Source organism: Dasypus novemcinctus, chromosome 22 (genome assembly GCF_030445035.2).
Source record: "Dasypus novemcinctus isolate mDasNov1 chromosome 22, mDasNov1.1.hap2, whole genome shotgun sequence".
Classification (NCBI taxonomy): domain Eukaryota; kingdom Metazoa; phylum Chordata; class Mammalia; order Cingulata; family Dasypodidae; genus Dasypus; species Dasypus novemcinctus.
In genome coordinates this window covers 42758086-42766716 of record NC_080694.1, presented here as the reverse complement: position 1 = coordinate 42766716, position 8631 = coordinate 42758086, and the positions used below count along the sequence as shown (strand labels likewise).

The window sequence follows — 8631 nt, the reverse complement described above, 5'->3', positions numbered from 1 at the left end:
CAAGGGATGTAGTAGGCTCTCAACCAAAATTAGCAGAATGAATGCATGCATTTTTATTTTTGCCACACTCTGAGAAAGCAGATGAAAGAAATAATGCCCCAGCTTTGTTTTTTAAAACCTAAGGAAATGAAGGCTCAGGGATATGAAATAACCTGATTTAACTGGCAAACATCAGCCTTAGGATGGGAACCCAGCGTTTCTTTCCAGCATAATACTCCTTTCTAAACCAAAAAGCAAGAAGCTTTATAGGAAAAGACTGCTTGATGTGACCACCTAATATTTACTATGTCAGTATATAAAAAAGAAAAATATACACAGCATTGTAAACAAAGTTAAAAAGAAAACCATTTGCAAAAAAACTTGTAACAAATGACAAAGCATTAAACTCTAAGATATAAAATGATCTTACAAAGCAATATATAAATGGTAGAAAACTAACTTTTAAAAAGATGAGCAAAGAATATGAATAGGTGAATGACAAATTACTTTATCTGTAATCAAGGAAATTATAATCAAAACATTGTGATATTATTTTTTTACTTTTAAATTGGCAAAAGTGGTCCTTAAATTTATTATTTTTTAAAGATTTACTTTTTATTTCTCTCCCCTCCGTCCTCCCCCAGTTGTCTACTCTCCATGTCCATTCATCGTGTGTTCTTCTGTGTCCACTTTCATTCTCGTCAGCAGCACTGGGAATCTGTATCTCTTTTTGTAGAGTCATCTTGCTGCATCTGCTCTCCGTGTGTAGCCCCACTTCTGGGCAGGCTGCACTTTTTTCGCACAGGGCAGCTCTCCTTGCGGGGTGCACTCCTTGTACGTGGACCCTCCTACATGGGGGATACTTCTGTATGGCACAGCACTCCTTGTGTGCATCAGCACTGCACGTGGGCCAGCTTCACCAAATGGGTCAGGAGGCCCTGGGTTTGAACCTTGGGCTTCCCATGTGGTAGGTGGATGCTCTATCGATTGAGCCAAATCTGCTTCCCCTTAAAATTTTTTTAATGTAATTATTCAATATTGGTGGGTATGAAAGACACACCCATACATTACAAGAGGGAGTATTGTTATTCATATCATTTTTTAAATTGAAAATGTTTTATTACATCAAGTAATAAATACATACAAAATGCAAACTTTTAGTCATTTTTTTCCCCCAAACGTTTTGATCAACTTACAGGAAACACAGAACTGAAAGCTACATACAGTCTCTGTATGAAAATTTTAGGTCCTTGTTAGACATGTTAGGTTGCTCTTCTGTATTTATAACTTGTGCACGTTTTAGTTAACTTCAAAGCACTAATAGTCATGCAAATGGTCAAGCAACAAAGAAGTTATATTAAGAAGACTCTACACTGTATGCCAAACTGGTGCTACCCCATTTTACTGAAAACAGAATACTTAGAGTAGTATTAGCTTATGAAATGGAACAAAGAAGAATTTGATAGCATAAATGTATTCAAAAGAGAAAATTAAAGCAAGATACTGGTATCTTGGAGGCAAACAACTGTTTGATGTAAGATAAGTAACTTTTCCATATTTTTTTAAAAAATCAACACTTAAGGGGAAAACCAAAAACCAAAAACAAAAACCTGGTAACTTTCTAACTACTTAAAACATAAATCCTGATCAATGGCAAAATCTTTCCTCAATCTTAAGAGTTCACAGCTGAGTAAACCATGGGAGGGAAAAGGGGAGAAATAAAAACACACTAACATTTTGAAAATAATAATTTCATCTGAGGGGGGAAGTGAACTGTAATTTCCGAATTTGTAAGAAGTTGGGCGGCGGAGTTGGCCCAGTGGTTAGGGCGTCCCTCTACCACATGGGAGGTCCGCGGTTCAAAACCTGGGCCTCCTTGACCCGTGTGCAGCTGGCCCACGCGCAGTGCTGATGCGGGCAAGGAGTGCCGTGCCATGCAGGGGTGTCCCCCGCATAGGGGAGCCCCACGCGCAAGGAGTGTGCCCCGTAAGGAGAGCTGCCCAGTGCGAAACAAAGTGCAGCCTGCCCAGGAATGGTGCTACACACACGGAAAGCTGACACAAAAAGGTGACGCAACGAGAAGAAACACAGATTCCTGAGCCACTGACAACAACAGAAGCAGACAAAGAAGACGCAACAAATAGACACAGAGAACAGACAACCCGGGTGGGGAGGAAGGGGAAATAAATAAATAAATAAATAAATCTTAAAAAAAAAAAAAAGAAGTTGGAAAGCCTTGGAAGCTAACAATGCGGCTAGCACCTGGCATTCTCTTCTGCTGCAGCCAGTCCTCTAGCGTAAATTTCGCCTCCTTCTAGGCTGTGCATTGCACTCTTGCTCCCCGCCTAGGGAGTCTGCTCTCTTTCCCCAGCTCTTTGATGGTGGCCAGCAGCTCAGCGTATTTGCTTTGGGGATACCTGGCGGCTCCTGGTTGGTTCCCTGGGTGCAGCCATGGGGTGGCAGCCTATAGCCACTCAGCACCTGGTGGTACTGCGAGGACATTGCCATAGGGGTAGAAGGACAGAGGACACTTCCAGGCGGGTTGAGGGAGGAGGCGGACACGAGCAGGTTCAAGGAGGGTTTCTAAGAACCTTCCCTCCCCCAGCGGCGGCGAGGAGGCGCAGTGCCTGCCTCCCGCGCCTGTCCTTGACGCTGGGCTCCTGGTGGTTTTTGTTGCTCATGGCTCAGGCCGTGTTGGCAAGTAGGGCTCCGCTCAGCCCGCCCTGCGCCTGCTGGAGTCGTTAGGATTTTTTAAATGCTCCTATTCTTTGACGTAGCAGTCCCCCTTCTAAATACATTAATCCTGTAGAACTAATTAAATGCACCAAAATATATTGCTATTTGCTTCAAGCTAGTCATCATGGCATTAATAATAAGGGAAACACTTAGGAACAACAGAAGGGGAAATTGTGAAATAAGTTATGATACAGCCATACAGCAGACTGGTCAAGAGAAAAATGCTTCAAACGAAAAGTTAAGAAGAGAATAAAGTGGAGACTTTTTAACCGGTGGTCCTGACTTAGTTTCCTACACTGCACCAAGCAAATACCATGAAATGGAATGGCTTAAACAGGGGGAACGTATTAGCTTACGGTTTTGAGGCCCGTGAAAATGTCCAGATCAAGGCATCATCAAGGCAATGCTTTCTTCCCCAAGGCCAGCTGCTGGTGCCCCTTGGCTGCTCTGCCACATGGCAAGGCAAGTGACGGGGACTGCTGGCCTCCCCCTTCTGTCCTGGCTTCCGTTTCTTGCTTCCTGTAACTTTTTCTCTCTCTCTGTATTCAATCCCTTTATAAAGAACTCCAGCAGTAGGGTCAAGACTCTTCCTGAATGAGCTGCGTCACACTTTAACTGAAGTAGACTCATTGAAAGCTCTTCCTTACAATGGGTTTACACCCACAGGAATGGATTACATTCAAGAAGAAATTTAAAGTTCTGGGGTGCATACAGTTCCAAACCACTACATCTACCCTCTGCACCCCAAAATGATATGTTCTTTCCATTTGCAAAGTACACTAATTCCATCGCAATAGCCCAAAAGCCTTAAATCTTTTCAGACACAATGCTTAGTAGAAAGTCTTACTAAGTTGTTTATGTGAGAGTTGTCCTGGGGCACAATTCCTCTCCCCATCTGTGAACCTGTAAACCTAGAGAATAATATATTTGCTTCTAATATACAAAAGAGGGACAAGTATAGGATGAACAGATTTGCCTATTCTGGACATGTCATACAAATAGAATATGATGTAAATTTTTAATGTGTATAATTTTAGTAGCCTAGTTAGAGCACAGTAACAGTCTGAGCTGCCTCAAATCCTTTGTGAAACAGGGAAGGTTTTTGGTTTGTGTTTTTAATAAATTAAGCTAATAGTGTTCTTTTGGCTGAGACTACTTTTAACAATATCTTTTTAGCATAGAAATCTCTCAAGGATAGAAGAAATGTTCTATAAGTAGTTCCATGTTGCTCAATGAAAGTTAAAACACTTTTGTAATTGATGTTGATGCAGAAAAGACATGTGAAATAATAGCCTTGGGAACCCCCTTATCTTTCCACTAACAGTAATGAATATTTCTTCATTCTTGAATTTTCATATTTGATTTAGTTCCGTGACCAATGGATGACCCATTTATTCCCAGCTAGCATGTGCAAGAAATGAAAGCTGGTGAAATGCTTGCTGAAAATTATTGACCCGTCAAGCAATCACTATGGAAATATCAGGAAACTTGTCTCTTATCTGAAGGGAGTCATCCAGTTGTTATCACGTCACTGTACCATATTGCTTGATAGAGACCATCTTGCTTAGATGGAATTCTTGAGAGAGTAAGTGGTTAAGAATGAATGCACAGGGAAGCGGACTTGGCCCAATGGATAAGGTGTCCGTCTACCACACGGGAGGTCCGCGGTTCAAAGCCTGGGCCTCCTTGACCCATGTGGAGCTGGCCCACGGGCAGTGCTGATGCGCACAAGGAGTGCCCTGCCATGCAGGGTTGTCCCCCACGTAGGGGAGCCCCATGCGCAAGGAGTGCGCCCCGTAAGGAGAGCCGCCCAGCACGAAAGAAAGTGCAGCCTGCCCAGGAGTGATGCCACACACACGGAGAGCTGACACAACAAGATGACGCAACAAAAAGACACAGATTCCAGGTGCCGCTGATAAGGTCAGAAGGGGTGACAGAAGAACACACAGAGAATGGGCACAGAGAACAGACAACGGGAGGGTTGGGGGGGGAGGAAGGGGAAAGAAAGAAATGAAAAATAAATCTTAAAAAAAAAAAAGAATGAATGCACAGGGATCCTAATTTTATATATTCATTCATGCAAGGATATTTAACTCTATTGAGAAGTCCCAGAGCCTTCTGGGTAGCCTGTGTTAATGAAAAGAAAAAAGAAATAGTATCTGGATTTTTCAAAAAATTTATTGTGGTAACATATATACAAAATAACATTTCACATATCAATCACTTTCTCATAAGCAGTTCAGTGCTGATATTTGCATTCATAATGTACTCCCCTCACCACATCCATTACTAAATTTTTCCGTGACCTCAACTGAAACTCTGTACCTGCTAAGCCTGAACTGCCCATTCCCCAGCCCCAGGCCCACCCCTGGGACCCTGAAATCTACTTTCTGTTTCCATGTAGGTTATTTTAATTAAGTTACTTTCTGTGTCATGGAAATTTGTATTTAGTTTAATGAAATTAAGAGTTTAATCAGGAAGAAATTAAATACTGTCCCTCTTTCTGCATATCCTTTCCAGAGCCATGAAAGACTGGGTGGTAGGAAGTTCTTCTCTCCACATCCTCTGTACCCTCCTCGACTTCCCACCTCATGGTTACTGAGATGCATAGGCCAACATCACATTTAATATCCTTCCTGAGCCAGAGGCTTACCAGCAGGGAACTATGGAGTGATGGGCTGTAACAGTGCCTGAGGGGTGGCAGACTTGGCCCAGTGGTTAGGGCGTCCGTCTACCACATGGGAGGTCCGCGGTTCAAACCCCGGGCCTCCTTGACCCGTGTGCAGCTGGGCCATGAGCAGTGCTGATGTGCGCAAGGAGTGCCATGCCCCGCATAGGGGAGTCCCACGCAATAGGAGTGCACCCCATAAGGAGAGCCGCCCAGCATGAAAGGAAGTGCAGCCTGCCCAGGAATGGTGCCACACACATGGAGAGCTGACATAACAAGATGACGCAACAAGAAGAAACACAGATTCCCGTGCTGCTGACAACAACAGAAGCGGACCAAGAAGACGCAGCAAATAGACACAGAGAACAGACAAGTGGGCTGGGGGGAAGGGGAGAGAAATAAATAAATAAATCTTAAAAAAAAAAACCAGAACAGTGCCTGAGGTCTATGTTTGGTTTTATTTTGTTTTACTGTCTTATAGTTCAAGCTTAAATGTCTCCTAGTTATTGAACAATTTTTATGATGGATCTACTCTGCAAAAAAAGGTGATTTGCGAAATACTAATTCCTCCCTTCTTGGAGCTGGACAAATCAAATGAACCCATTGGGGTTTTTCGAGATCATATACAGTAAAGAACATGGTTGGCTCTATTTAATCCAGTATTTCCCAAACTCATTTTTGCACAGAACCCTTTCATTGAAAGCCCTATCAGCAATGCAAGAAACTAGTTAGTATTCCACGGGAGGTCCATGGGAAACACTGGGTGTTCCATCCAGCAAGTGTGGTATATTCCATCCCTCTAGAAGTGAGTACAATTGGAAGGTGTCAGCCGTACTTGTTTGAAAAGAATCCCCTGTTCTAATTTACCAAAGAGCTGCCAGGAATGGTTTGGCTTTTATAAAGGGGATTTATTTGGTGTAAAAGCTTTCAGTCCAAGGCCGTGAAATATCCAAATTAAGGCACTATCAGAGGCGCTTTCTCACCCACGTCAGGTGCCAAGTGTTGAAGCAAGACGGCCGTTGATCTCTGCCAAGGTTTGAGCTCAGCCAAGGGCAACCAGGCATAGGGTTGTCTTCTTCTCCCTGGGGCCTCTGCTTTTTGAGCCTCTCGGGAGTTTCTCTCCTCTTGAGATGCTCCGTGGGCCCAGCCTCTTGGGGGCTTCATGCTTAAGTGATCCTCTAGTCCTCTCTAGGATGGCAGGGTAAAAAATGGCAGCCTCCGATTCCTGTGCCTGTCTGTGTATCTGGGTTTTGATCAGACTCAGCAAGGGGGTGGAGGCTCATCCTGAGTCACAGATTAAACTTCAGCTTTCTATTCTCTAACCACATTCTTTCCTCTGTTGACATAATGAGTTTGCTCGTTATATTTAGTTCATAATGGCCAAGTCATACAATATTTGTCCTTTTGTGTCTGGCTTGCTTCACTCAACATAATATCCTCCAGGTTCATCCATGTTGCCATATGCTTCACAACTCATTTCTTCTTACAGCTGAATAACAATTCCGTTGTTAATGCATTGCATCTATAAATCAATTTGAGTAATATAGTATTCCAACGGTGTGTACATACCACCGTTGTTTATCCATTTTTCAGTTGATGGACGTGTGGGTTGTTTCTACCTTTTGGCAATTGTGAATAAAGTTGCTATGAACATCCATGAGCAGATGTCTGATTGTGTCACTGCTCTCAGTTCTTCTGGGTATATACCTAGTAACAATATTACTAAATCACATAGTAGATCAACATCTAGCTTCTTTAGGAACCACCAAACAGACTTGCACAGTGGCTGTTCCATTCTACATTCCCACAGAAGTGAATAAGCATTCCTATCTCTCCACATCCTCTACAACACTGGCAGTTCTCTTTTTAATAGTGGCCATTTTAGTAGGTGTGCATTGATATCTCAGTGTAGCTTTGATTTGCATTTCTCTAATAGCCAGTGATGCTGAGCATTTTTTTCATGTGGGTTTTTTTTTTTTTTTTTGCCATTTGTATTTTCTTTAGAAAAATGTCTATTCAGGTCTTTTCCCCATTTTTTATTCAGGTCATTTGTCTTTTTATTGTTGAGTTGTAGGGACTCTTTTTATTTCATGGATATTAGACCCTTGTCAAATGTGTGATTTCCAAATATTTTCTCCCATTGCGTAGCCTGCCTTTTTGCCCTCTTCACAAAGACCTTTGAGGTGCAGAAGGGTTTAATTTTAAGGAGGTCCCATTTATCTATTTTTTCTTTTGTTGTTCATGCTTCGGATGTAAGGATTAAGAGACCACCACACTACAAGTTCTTATAGATGTTTTCCTATGTTATCTTCTATGACATTTATGGTCCCAGATTTTACGTTTAGGTCTTTGGTCCATTTTGAGGTGATTCTTGTATTGGGAGTGAGATAGAGGTCCTCTTTCATTCTTTTGGTTATGGATATTCAGTTCTCCCAGCACCATTTATTGAAGAGACTTTTCTGTTCCAGAAAAGTGGACTTGGTAGGCTTATCAAAAATCAGTTGACCATAGAAGTGAGGAGCTATTTTCAAACTCTCAATTTGATTCCATTGATTAATATGTCTATCTTTATGCCAATATCATGTTTTTTTTCACCACTGTAGCTTCATAATACACTGTAAGTTCAGGGAGCGTGAGTCCTCCAACTTTGTTCTTCTTTTTTAGGATGTGTTTTTTATTCAGGACCCCTTTCCCTTACAAATAAATTTGGTAATTGACTTTTCTATTTCTGTAAAGTAGGCTGTTGGAATTTTGATTGTTATTGCATTGAATCTATAAACCAATTTGGGTAGAATTGACATCTTCATGATGTTTAGTCTTCCAATCTATGAACATGGAATGGTCTTCCATTTGTTTAGGTCTTCGTTGATTTATTTTAGCAGTGTTTTGTAGTTTTCTGAATATAAATCCTTTACATTCCTGGTTAAATTAATAACTAGATATAACTAGATATTTAAGGTTTTTTTGTTGCTATTATAAATGAAATTTTTTCTTAATTTCCTCCTCAGTTTGCTCATTGCTAATGTATAGAAATGCTACTGAATTTTGCTTGTTGATCTTGTACTCTGCCACTTTGCTGGACTCATTTATTAGCTCAAGTAGCTTTGATGGCAATATTCCAGGGTTTTCTAAATATAGGTCATGTCATCTGTGAATAGTGTGCGTTTTACTTCTCTTTTCCAGTTTGGATGCCTTTTATTACTTTTTCTTGCCTAATTGCTCTAGCTAGAATTTCTTGCACAATGTTA

General features: G+C 41.5%; 1 protein-coding gene across 3 annotated transcripts in view; it reads right to left on the bottom strand.

The window, feature by feature from the left end:
• GCNT2 (glucosaminyl (N-acetyl) transferase 2 (I blood group)) overlaps window positions 1–8631 on the bottom strand; it is a 252516-nt gene that overhangs the window by 191746 nt on the left and 52139 nt on the right. The gene's annotated exons all lie outside the window — the stretch shown is intronic.